Below are 9,862 nucleotides of genomic sequence, written 5' to 3' on the forward strand. Positions count from 1 at the left end.
GTCTTGACCGCTTGCTACTCCAGGAGGCGGAATAGCCTGTAAGGTTTCCAGTGCTCCAGTTCGCTCCCACTGACCACTTTGGAAAACATATCAGTTACTTTTTACACATACTCTGGCCATGGTTAACCATGCTTTAGTAACCCCTCATTTGGACTACTGAAATTTGCTTGATGTGGGCCTGCCCTTTAGGTGGGCCTTCAGAGACTGCAGCACAGGGTGCTGATGGGTCATACTAGTCCTTAAGGATCCAAAATTGCCAAGCCCAATTCAGGAGCTATAGTTTTGATATAAATAATTTTGAGACCATCTTGGCTGTGAGTCCCAGAAGACCTACTCCCTGCCTTGCAGACCTTTTCCCACCTGTCCTGGGAGGGCAAAGCCCTGACTCCAGCTACAAAAGCTGAGGTTGTTGACTAGACTGAGGCTTGGGTGGTTTTTTTGGGGGGGGCAGGTGTTGTTGCTGTTGGGTTGTTATATCTTTATTTTAGATCTTCTTGTGATTTTTGAGGAAATTGTTGGGTTGTGTATTTTTAAATGTTTTGTTTATGGTTTATAACTGCTTCTGTTATGTTGTAGTTATGTATATATTTTTTAAGGTCGTAAGCTTCCTTGAGCATGGTTTTTGAACTGTGGAAAGGCGGCATACAAAGAAAATTATGTATGTATGTATGTATGTATAAAAAACCCTAAATATCTCATGACCTGATTACCTGAAGGAGCACCTCCTCCCATACTGTCGTGCCTGAACCGTGAGATCAGCTGGAGAAGCCCTTCTGGCAATACCATCTTTGAATGAGATCAGAGGGGCCTTCTCAGCAATGGCTTTCTGGCTTAGGAACACCCTCCTCCCTGAGGTTAGGCTGGCATCAACTTTATCCATCTTTCGGTGCCAGCTGAATGCCTTTCTTTTCTGCCAGGCACGTGAAGCCTATGCTGAGACAGGTGTGAGAGATGCTGACGGTTTCATCTTCTGACTATGCTTTGCTTGTCTTGCTGTGTTGTTGCTACCCAACTTTGAGAAATGTTTTAGAAATAAAGTAAATATAGAAATGCAAGGGCAAAGATGCTCTTGGGGAAGAGCTAAAGCTCCAGGAAAGAGCATCTATCTTGCAAGCAGAAGGTCCCAGGTTCAATCCTAGGCAGAACTATTAGGTTGTGGGTGAACATATCAGATGACAGAGCGATTCTTCAAACAGCTCTTGCTTATTCACAGGCCAGAACAGAACTGAACTGAAGGGTTCAGCCAGCCTGCTTATATAGAGCTCCACTACAACGCAGCTGTAACATTTTCTGTAAATATCCAATCACTGAACGTCACTTTCAATTCCTTATTTGCATATGTGGACCTGAGTGAAAACTATCTACAGTATCCCCCTGCTGGCCCAGGGTGAGAACTTCGATACATAACAAGAACCACTGCCAATCAGTGCAGAAAGTACCAGGCTAGATAGACCAATGGTCTGACTCCAAATAATGAAACTTGCTCTGTAAGTCAAAACCACACAAAAACAATAAGGTTTTGCTTTTGCAGCTTCCAACTCACACAGCAATATTACTACACAGAAAGTATTATTACTTTCTGGTGACTTCAGAGGGCTTTATCTGTGTTACTCATCCATACTCTCTGGGCTTTTATGTGGGGCTGCCCTGGTTGACTATTTGGAGACAGCAACACAGAATATCTTCTTTTTTAAAAAATCAATTTTTATTAAGATTTTTAAACATAAATGCAAATATAATAAACAATGTAACATATATCATAACATAATTTCTTAACTTCTTTGGACTCCCTCACGTCTTCCGCTCCCACTTGCATCTTTGTCAATTCTTGCCCGCAATTTATCATCTTGTTTACATTCTTATGTCCCATTCATTTAGAATATAATCTAATAGTTCTCCCAAAGGTTTATGGTTTTCCCTCAATCTCACTTATCATCCTAATTGCATCTAATTTAGTGGTGGTCAATTATTTATGATCTAGCCTCCATCTTAACATTCAACCAAATTACAATGCTTTTTTAAGTAAATCTTAAATTTCTTCCAATCTTCTTCAACCTTCTCTTCTCCCAGGTCAGCAACACAGAATATCAATGGGCCTTCCTGCACAGGACCATGGGACACCAGCTCTTAAGGAGTGTGTGTGTGTTTATGTCTGTGTGTTACATCAAAGTGTTCCCCTCCCAAGGCATGCCAGTGTGCTGAGATAATGGCTTGAGATATCAGGAAGTGAATTTGTTCTTAGACCAAAATACAAATAAGAAGTCAAAATACATTCTCCTGCAGAAGGGGAATGGCAACTGATCAGGTCTGGGGATTATGGCTGGCTAGCATCTGGGGAGTGAATGGATCATAACTAGGGCTCCAATTGCATCGTCAAATAGTTGGAGGAAAATTGTTATGAAAGCCAGAGGAACATGCTAGATTGCTAGAGCTGCCCTAGTTAAACTGGAGGGAAGTATCCAATATCTTTTTGGGGTAAGCCATGAACCAACTGCAAGGATATACTGCATATTTCAGTCCTTGGATCAACAAAGGAAGCCTGCCAAGCATCAGATTATATATTCCACAGCTGAAGTGTTTGTATAACTTTTCAGTGGCTACCATTTAAAGAAAGAAAACGATGGGTCTTTTAAAAAAAGAAGGGGGGGAAAGAACACATATTCCCCGAACTTGACATGTTCATAATGTACCGCCAGCAATCATTTTGTACTTGGAAGGCAAAGTTACTGCTATCTTCTCTGAGCCCCAAGTGCATGCAAACAAGTACAGACTAGTGCTTTTGTGTTGTATAATCCAGGCATTTCATCACATTCATTTTGGCTGGTCTGCAATCAAGTTTCTTTTTTCATTTAACTCTCCAAGTACAGAGGAATAGTTTCAGAATGTGAAGCACAGGCTCTGTCGTTCTCTCTGCGAAATATGAAACATCTAAATAAACAGGAGCATCATTGAGAGGTTTGGAGTGGCTGCTGTACATTTCAATATACAACTGATTCCCTTCACCAAAGGGGAGAACAGATATAAGTTCATCATACGGGTTATAGTGTTCATTTTTAAAAAATCTAGCAGGTAATGAACAAATAAAATCCTACTCAACACCAGAAAAGGAAACTATCACAGCCCACAGTGTAAAGTTTGGGGCACTGAACTGGAGGAGGGGGAGAAGTTGGGCAGAGCTTGCTTACGTATCCAGACACGAGCCCCTCTCTCAAGGATTTAGAAGCTCCATATGCATTATAAACCCCTCCCCTCAAGAGAAACTACTTGAGGCAAATTCACCATGTCTCAAGAGCATGACTGGCAGACTAAGGTATATCTGTGGCAGCGATCCTATATGCGATAATGGCATACCTTCAAACACATTGAGGCAAAAAAAAACCTGGGATGCCATATTTTGGGGCTAGATTTCCACATGAGTCATGAGAGATTGTGGCCCCCCAAAAGTGCTTTTTTCAGGGTGGGATTGCAGCGCCCCAAGTGGCCACCATGCTCTCATGTGAAAAAAATGGGATGTCCCAGTTTTCTCAGGACATATGAGGGGTATGTAATAGAAACATAGAGATAAGTAAGTAATTGAAAAGTAAATGGGCAGACTGCCACATTAGCTGCACAGTGGTGAGACAGTAAACAAAGGGCTTCCAGGTACTCCAGCTCCCATCAGCGCTTACCAGCAAGGCCCATGGTCAAGGAAGATGGAAACTGGAGTCCAGCAACATTTGGAAGGATTGAAATATCTCACCCCTGCTGTAGAAACTTATGCAGGAACAGTAACATTCTGGCTGCGGACACCATTTTGCTCTGGATATCAAAGAGGTGAATAGGCTATGTGATTTGTTTTTACCATTGAAAATGGCATCTTGAATTTCAGTGTTACACAGGGGTGCTGTACACTATTCAAGAGGGCTTCTACCATGTCAGGAAACGGAAAAAAAACTGTGCTACTAAAAATGTGATGCTTTTATCTAGCCAGTAACAGTAATTATAGAAAGCATATGGAAGCAATTTCCCATTCCCAATTGTACTATTAATTAGTCTAACCTTTCTCGTTATTGGCCTTTACACTGCCTTATTGTGTGTTAATGTGAAATATCCCCTTCCCTGAGCTGTAAAGTTCACTGAAAGTATGTTATATATGGCACTAACTATGCCTCCCTGAAGCTTCCATATTCACAGACTATAAACTGAATGCCCCCTTTGCTACCCTCCTCTTGCTTTATGCATTATTGAAAAAACTTAAATCAATGGACGCTCCAACACCTTTTTCCAATGTTGTTTGCAAACTGGAGAATTGCCTCACGGTGTTCAGCAGAAAGCACAAGGTAGCAGAAAGTACAAAGCCTTTATAGACGAAGCTTTGAAATTCAGCCAGTTTTTTCGATTTCTGATACAGAAATCAAGCAGCCCTCCCATTAGCAGTGTGGGAAATAATGGGAAGAGAGTGAAAGGACCTCAGCGAGTGAATGCATAATGGATTCTAAATTGCCCATGAGAGGGGCACAAACCTTAACTTTTGAATACTCACTTCTGAAACTTAGGTTCTGTTACCATCATTAATGGGAATGTCCCATTTTAAAAGCAGAACTGTGATTAACACATACCAATAGCAGAAGGCTGCATGGATCTATATGGAAGAATCAAACACACTACAATTTAGATGTGCAATAATCATTCTAAGTATGTGCATCAAATTAGGACTTAACACAGAGAACAGTGGTAGTCCTTCGAAGCTAAGAGAAAGCACCAGTGTATCTATGTCTGTATGGCTCTTCCCACCTACGAAATGTTCACAGGAAAACAATGCAGAGAAGGGTGTTCCACTTTTCAAAGGCAATACTCTATTTCAAGGGCTGCCCGAAGAAAAGTCTTCTGCTTGATAGGGGTGTGCAGTGACCACAAGTTTTGGTTCAGACTTCAGGACACTGCTTCAGGAAACAGCTTGCCTCAGCTGAAGGTAAAAGATACGGGAGAAAGTCGATTCTGCTCATGTTGAAAGAACCCACCTAATTCATAGTTTTTGAAACAAGATACAAACAGAAATATGGCCATCCTTGAAAATTCACAATCTCCAAATCTTGCAATGAAGTTCATCAGCCAAGTAATGCATATAAAAATGCAGATATTGGTGTAAAGTGTGCATATAAATGCATATATCAGTGAAAACAAAATGTAGAAATGCATTACATTAGAGAATATTGCTTGCCAAAATAGATAGTAGACAGTGTTAAGGAGGGGGTGGCTTTCCCAAGGCATCCTTCCAAGCTACTAATCGATCACACACAGGTGCATGCAAAAAAAGGGGGGGGGGATTTATTAGAATAATTTCACACTAAAGTGATGAATTTTCAGGAAGATCTTTAAAGAGAGAGAGAGCGATTTTCAAATTGCTGCAGGATTGTGGACTGCCGAAATTAAGATTGGGAAAATGAGAAGCCTAGCAAGCCAAAATCAACATATTAGTCATATTTGTTAGCTGCCCAATTTTGGCTCAGAGTCCATCCATTCTCCTGTTCTTGAGTGTCATCCAATTAAACACACAAATCTCTTCCTAGACAAACACCACTCTCCCTCTGCCTCCGCCAGGAAAAAATGGTTTATTAGTGCCTTAGAATACTGTAAATAACTAGTTCCGGGTTTTAGCTGCTATCGGCTTGAAGCTTAAGGATTACCATTTTCCCCTCAAGCTCCACCAGCTCTCCTCCCTCTGTTTTCTTTTCCACCCATTATCCTTCAGCTAGACCACATTCTCCACAAATCACTTCAGGTTAAGAGTTTATGCTGCCCCACAACCTCTGCTCCTCAACACCTCACCCCCCAAAGAAGTTTTGTTATATGGTAAGTATAATTTTCAACTGTTATTTCGGCTTTTTTATGTATATTCAACAAACCCGGTTTTAAAGCATAAATAAAATTTAGATCCTAAGAACAAGTCCTCTTGGACAGGGCTTGCAGGCTGTCGGTTAATTAGCTTCAAGGGAGATATTTCCTTCCTCTGAATGTTCTTCTGGAATGAAGTTATTACCTAAACAAACTCTAAGGTTTCAGGCCTCTGAGAAAGGAATATTGCTCCTATCCATCTATTCTGTCATTTCTTAATTCATAAAAGAAATTCCGGTATTGACCGCTCCCCGCTTAAAACGGGGGGCACCCTTTGCGTGGACGCGCGCAGCCCTAGATCTGGAGCAGCCCCATCAGCATAGGCTTGGCTTTGCCTTCCCTCAGGTGGGATACCTGGAGGTCTCCGCCTACCTCAGTCAGTTGTCCAATCCCACCTGAGGGAAGCGTTGCCAAGGAGACCAGGCCAGGTAGGGGAGGGATTACCTGCCCACACAATAGAGGGAGGATCTTACCTGGGAATCCTCACTTGGCTCCAGAGCTTCTCCCACCCTACCCACCCTCAGTTAATGTCTTCTTTTGCAGGTTAACTTTTCTTCATAGGTTTTGCAGGTTAACTTATCTTCACAGGTATGCGGGCGCTGCTACGTTAAGGTCGCTGTTAAAGGGCCGGAAAGGAATTTCCCTGCATTGGCAGGTTTCGCCTTTCCCGTAGCAAAACGTCACAACTTTGGCAGTATCAGGTCTTGGGTGGAATCCTTTAGTCCATCTTCCTCTTTGCGGCGGCAATACCAGGGTTCCCCGTTAAAGGGGTTTCTGAAGGGAGGCTTTGACCGTACGCCGAAAGGTCATTGCTCTCCCCTGCGGTGGTGTAATGGGGGCGGCTATCTCTGCTTGAACATATGTTCTCCAGAGCCGGCCCATCCCCACACACACACACTGGATAACCCTGATGCTCCCTAGGTCCCCGGCTGGGGACTGGGGAGGGAGAACACCCAATGCCTGAGCCAAGGTCTACCCACATTTGAAATTTAATAAAGTTGTGGCCAATTTAATCCCATAGCACGTTGTCTTGAGTCGTTATTCCACATGATGGGGGGGGGAACCGCTCGGGATCTGGGGACTCCGCCTGTCCACGCAATTACTGTTTTCAAAGCCCCAAAACTCAAGTGCATGTCCTGTTTTCCTTGTGACTTTCCTCAACCTGGTGCCCTCCAGATAAAGGTTAGACTGCAGCCTCTGGAGGGCATCAGATTGGGGAAAGGGGCTTTAGGTTGTACAGAAACACCTGCAGGCAAATTCAGACAGAAGAAAAACTGGAATTTACGCAGGCTAGTTCTTTTAAGCAGCAAGTTGTTGCAGGGGTAAGCCGTTCCCTGTTGTGTCCTGTTTGTTGGAGGCTAGCTCATGCTAGGAGCAAAACTTTGGACTAGATGTGTTTGTACATCCTTAGAAAATGGATTACATACAGAGGGGCTATCCTGCTTTGTTTTCATAATAGTCCTGTGAGGAAGGTTGAGAGGTGAAGAGAACTGCAAGCAGCAGCCTACGCCCTGGTTCTTTTTACTTCAGTGATATGCAGTCAGTCGACTAGGGGTACTAAGCTAGTCTCCTAAATGTTTCCCTGTGTCTCCTTCCCAAAGCACATGAGATGTGATGATCCAACGGGTCCAAGAGCCCTCCAGCTACCTTTCCAAAGCTTTCCTGGCTTTGGGAATGAGGCAGGAGGTCTCCAGCACCCTGTCAGAGACCTTCCCAAAGCCCAGGAAGCTTCTATCCAGCTTAGGAAGGGAGGCTCAATGTTCACACATACAACATTGCCGCCGCCTCACCAATTGCCCTCGCTAGCTCTGGTTCCCTCTGAAAAATTTCACCACACACCGGTGTTCACCTGCACCCACAACAGCACTGATTTGGCTGGAGGTCCTTAAAGGTTGCTTGTAGTATCTTTGTAAGGTTAGTGAGCTGGCTTGGGTGCACTTTTTATGTTGCAGTTGGAAGGTTCTGCCCAAAGGTACCTTCAGCCCTGCAAACCATGGACAACATCCACCTATAGCAACATTGGCTTCCTGAAGAAACACCAACCTCCACAGCAACTTGCCTATAGCCTTGGCTCTTCAGAGGTCCTTCTCCAAATGATTCTCAGGTGAAGATGGCCTCTGTGGCACCCCAGCAGGTTAACGCCTAGTTAATGTATTTTCTCCATTTTTCCCCACCTGAAAGAGTTTTTCATGGATGTGGGTGCCTTTACTATCCTACTGTTACATTGATTTAGCTGGGTGGTTTGTTTGTTTTGTATTTTTATTCCATTGTTTTGGTAAACTGCCCTGATAATTGCCTGTGGCATAAAAGGGTGGCATAAAAATCTGGTGGAGGCATTGACTGATAGACAAATAAACCTCTGTCCATCTGAGTTCAAGTAAAGAAGCAGCTCATCAACTCTCACTTCACAAAGAACCACAGGTATCCCTGTCTCTTTCTTTTAATCTCAGGGGAAGGCCCAGGTGGGAGAAAATCAGGATGCCTCATGAAATTAGTTGTTTCCATTTACAAACCAGCAATAACAACTCTCATCTCAGTCCAAAACAGGGGTGTGTGTTATCAGATGGATGCCCGCCCCTTGCCTTCATCCACAGGGTCCCATTCATTTCAAAGGCATAATTGTACAGATTGGTAGCCTCCTCTGAATTGCATGTGGAGTTTATTTCATGGCAGGAAGTGAGGGATGGGGGAGAAATGAAATTCAGCTAACACTAAAAGCCCAGTTTACCTAATCTGCACTGAAAAATGCTGGGGGGGGGGATGTAAACATTAGGAGCACTTTGCACTAAAATGCTGAGATGTTTTTTTCTGAGAACTTTTAAGAAGAAAATTGCAAACTGATGTGAAAATGTGGAGAACCAAACTTAAGGCTGGAAAAATGAGAAACTGAGAGAAACCAGAATTGACAGATTCACCCAACCCTACAGGGAGCACCAGGTGTACACCAGAGTTTCTGCATCCTGGTTAGTTTTCTGCATTGGGCGGGATTTTTTCATTGCTTAATTGCAATTTAGCCGAGATTTAAATAATGTCTCTTGTAGATATTAAAGACCTCTGCTAATGATACACACGGAGATGTTAATCCTTGCCATCGCGGCTGTTACAGTAATACACAATTACTTTCAAAGTCACTGTGTGGGTTTCTTGGCACCGTGTAGCTGCAAGGCCTTGAAGCCAAGAAAGAAAGAAAGAAAGAAAGAAAGAAAGAAAGAAAGAAAGGAAAGAAAGAAAGAGGGGGAAGTTGCTTGCAGCTCTTTGCAGCTCTGAGGATTGCAGTGCCTCTTGCTAGAAACATGTGCTTTGCTGTCTCTCACTGCCTTGTGAAGTTAGCCCCAAATATTTGTGTGGGAGAAGGTCAAAAGTGTCAGGTGACACGCTTTCCACTCTGTCTTTCCTTTTGCAGAAGCTGTGATGCTGAACCCAACAAAAAGAACGCACAGTGCCAGGCAGACATGGGCAACGCTGACCTGCCCCTTTCGTGGCTGATTAATGTGGCTTGCTCTGCTCTCTGACACGGGCAGATTCCTGGGCAACAGGTGACTTGTATTACATTCTGTTGAATTTTTAACACGATGTGCTCCAACTGCAGCTTAATGGTGGGCGAGTAATCTTTTCTTTAGATACTCAAAATGCATTTCGTTCACAGAGCCCTGATAGGATTAGAGGAGGCATTAGAGTAATTAAGGTCAGGGGGACCGCCATTTACTAAATCCCTAAGCCCAACTCTTTACTCCAATATTATTCGGGAATATTGCAGGTCAAAGGGTCAACTGCTATAGTCTCTTGCCTTCTGTCTGGCCGTAACATATGGGTACATTTTTATGCAGACAATGCCAAACTTACAATAAGCCAGGCTTTTGTGGGTGCCTGCTTCGCAAATGAAATGCAAACTAATAACTGTCGGCAGAGCCTCTCAGCAATTGCACCTGCACATTATGACCCATCTGGCAAAACATCTGAAGAATATTGCTTTCACGATATCAAGGTG

General features: G+C 43.3%; 1 long non-coding RNA gene across 1 annotated transcript; it reads left to right on the forward strand.

Moving 5' to 3' along the window:
• Positions 1–5,649: 5,649 nt before the first annotated feature.
• LOC307226947 lies at positions 5,650–9,462 on the forward strand. The gene is made up of 2 exons (XR_013843728.1): positions 5,650–5,832; positions 9,278–9,462. It is a non-coding gene; the product is annotated as an uncharacterized lncRNA (long non-coding RNA).
• The last annotated feature ends 400 nt before the right edge of the window (positions 9,463–9,862 follow it).

The sequence above is a fragment of the Podarcis cretensis genome (genome assembly GCF_951804945.1).
Source record: "Podarcis cretensis genome assembly, chromosome: 11".
Taxonomy (NCBI): Eukaryota; Metazoa; Chordata; class Lepidosauria; order Squamata; family Lacertidae; genus Podarcis; species Podarcis cretensis.